Source organism: Sinocyclocheilus grahami, unplaced genomic scaffold, assembly GCF_001515645.1.
Source record: "Sinocyclocheilus grahami isolate Dianchi unplaced genomic scaffold, SAMN03320097.WGS_v1.1 scaffold1659.1, whole genome shotgun sequence".
NCBI classification, from domain to species: Eukaryota; Metazoa; Chordata; class Actinopteri; order Cypriniformes; family Cyprinidae; genus Sinocyclocheilus; species Sinocyclocheilus grahami.
In genome coordinates this window covers 29,453-32,700 of record NW_015506838.1, presented here as the reverse complement: position 1 = coordinate 32,700, position 3,248 = coordinate 29,453, and the positions used below count along the sequence as shown (strand labels likewise).

Sequence of the window (3,248 nt, the reverse complement as noted above, 5' to 3'; positions counted from 1 at the left end):
TGTGGTGGGATGACCTTAATAGGTCAGTAATAAACAGGCGAAAGGGGCCATGAGGTGACTTTGATAAACAGGCACATTTTTATTCAGACAGGTCAAAAGTATTAAAACACCACATCACCTATATTTAATGCAAATACCCACATGAGAAAAAAATGAAAATAAAAATAAATAAAAAAACAACAAAAAGAAAACCAACTATAGATGGCCACAGGTTACCTAGAAAGTGAAGACAGAAGTGGCACCAAAGCAAAAGTGTTCTCACAGCAGTCAAGCTCACAGCAATCACACTGCAAACCTATAAGAAAACCAAAGATAAAGTGATCAAACCACCACGCAATCCCAGCCACCTCACCACCGCCATCCGCACAGTGAAGGCAACACAGTGGCCACCATTGGCTTAAGAAAACCAAAACTGAACCTACAAAAGAAAAGAATAAACAATTAAATTAACAGTGGGCAATGCAGGCGACACAAACACAAGTCAGCATTATAACACAATCACCACTAATCCAACCTCTCTGGGGCCCAATCTCTGCTCCAACACCCCGGGTCCCAAAATCACAGAACAAAAAGAAACAAAAACAATAATATAAGTATTAAATCTAAAGTAAACGGCAACCGTGCATCCCTAAAAGGGAAAACACAGTCTATTACAACAAATGAATATGAAAATATAAAAACACAATTTAAATAAAATGCACTCACTATAAATACTACAAAATTTAAAACATAAAAAGCTCCCTTTATATTAAACAATACCTCTAACATCCACTATTTCCAACTGGGACAGTCAGGCAACCATCAGTCAGGCAATAATCCAGTCACAACACTAAAAACAAAGAGAATAATATCATTAAAACAAACTCCTAAGAACTAGGTCATCAATACTACAAAACTACTACCTCCTTAATCGGTACATCATATGTTCAGTTCACAACGAAACTCCGGCATTATTTAACGTAACTGCTTATCTGCTGCCATTCTTTTGAAGTGCTATATCCTCCCTCTGTTTTATATCAATGACAGAAGGTTTTATTTTTAGTCAATCTTGTGTTGCATAGATATACTTCATATTTTGAAACTCCAAAATCTGTGATCACATAGTTTGCTGCATTCTGATGATCTCATTCTTTTTTAAAGTTTTTGTATAAGCAGGTGTCTTGTACATAATTAAAACACAAAGGAATTGAGGAAATGCAGATATGTGTACCTTCTGCAGCTGCAGCAGCGGCATACAAGAAGGCCAGCACTTTGAGTGATGACTTTTGGTAAAGTTGCACGACAGAGTCGTTCAGTGGATCCTTGTTCTTGTCCAACCAGCCACTAATGTTGTAGTCCACAGTGCCGGCGTAGTGCACCAGAGAGAAGTGGGCCTCTGCCTTACCTTTGGCAGGCTTGGGTTTCTGGAAAGCTGCACATTTTCCCAGATGCTGGTCATGCAGCTTGTTTTTGAAGCTTGTGTCTGTAGCCTTTGGGAACATGCACTCCTCTTCAAGGATGGAGAAGATGCCCATTGGCTGTTGAAGAAATATTCAAACTCAAGTACAGGCACAGTGAGAATAGTTATTTTAATTTACTGAATATCCTCTAACCTTCTCAATGAGCTCAATGCAGGCAGCCAAGTCCATACCAAAGTCAATGAACTCCCAATCAATGCCTTCTTTCTTGTACTCCTCTTGCTCCAGAACAAACATGGTGTGGTTGAAGAACTGTTGCAGTTTCTCATTTGTGAAGTTAATGCAAAGCTGCTCCAAGCTGTTGAACTGATAGTTCAAGAGAAGCAATTATTACAACAGACTGTTATCTTTTATGTCTTGATTCTTTCAGAGAATTTAATGACTGATACTCACATCAAAGATCTCAAATCCAGCGATGTCCAGCACACCGATGTAGAACTCTCTAGGATTCGTCGTGTTCAACATCTCATTGATACGGATGACCATCCACAAGAACATTTTCTCATAGACAGACTTGCAGAGTGCAGAGACTGCATTGTTCACCTGAGAAATTCAAAGGTCATCGTAGATCATATTATTACCCTTACTTCTCACGATGACTATGTTTGAGACATTTCTCACTGTATCCATAAGTTAAATGTGTTGATAAAGTCATCACCTGTGGTACTGTCTGGCCTTTGGTCACCATCTCATTCCCGACTTTCACTCTGGGGTAACACAGAGCTTTCAGCATGTCAGCGGAGTTGATGCCCATGAGGTAGGAGATTTTATCAGCCGCTAAGGAAGCAGAGTTTTATGCGTTATTGCTGCTAATTAAGTGAATGTTTATATGTTAATTTGTGCTAAAATGTTATCTTACCCTCATTGCCGTCAGGTTCGGCCTGCTCCTCTCTCTGCTTCTGTTTGAACTTCATGACCCCATGATGCATCACAGCACCTGTCAGCTTGTAGATGAAAGAGATCATATTGTAAATCACATGATGTAATTTACCATTCTTACCTTTGTTTTACCAGATACATTCTTGTGTTCAGCAAGTTCCAACACTTGTTTTTGGACATTTAGCATCCATATTATTTTCTCTTTAATTACCAAAGATGGACTGTAACAGTCCTTCCAAATGAATAATAATAATAATAATAATATATATATCTATGGCAGACTTTTATTGGGCAATTAAACCTCAGTGATCACTGCACATGCGAATCTTATTTCATGGTCATATAATGACTCTCAAAGTTATAAACAGCATGTTCATATATGGACAAATCATAAATATAGCACAGTGAGAGCTCATGTTTGAATTATGAAGTTTAGGTTACTCATCCAGGTCACGGTGAAGACTTAGCTGACCTATCATGACATTACTGTAAGATTTCTCAGTAAGTGCACTGCTTTTTCAGTTTACTGTACTTGAAATAAATAAATAAATAAATAAAAAGGAATACAAAATGTTTTTGATTTGCTCTAGACTCTCTAGATTTATGTTTATATGTTAACATTTATTAGCTGCTGCAGTATACTATTGTAGTAGATTGTTATTAACTGACTTTGTGTTAGAGTCACAAGCCTGAGCATTTTGCTTGATTTAAATATAAATTTACAGACAAAAGTCAACATGTGGTGTAGTACTTATTCATCTTTGGGCCAAATGGTTCTGAGTATGGTGAGTTACATTTCCAGATGCATTTCTATATGAATATGGCACTGTTCGTAATCACACCACATCTGTCCTAAGTTGTAATCACACCACATCTGTCCTAAGTTGTAATCACACCACATCTGTCCTAAGT

General features: G+C 37.7%; 1 pseudogene; it reads right to left on the bottom strand.

Moving 5' to 3' along the window:
* LOC107571838 (myosin heavy chain, fast skeletal muscle-like) overlaps positions 1-2,422 on the bottom strand; it is a 21,821-nt pseudogene extending 19,399 nt beyond the window's left edge.
* Positions 2,423-3,248: the final 826 nt, after the last annotated feature.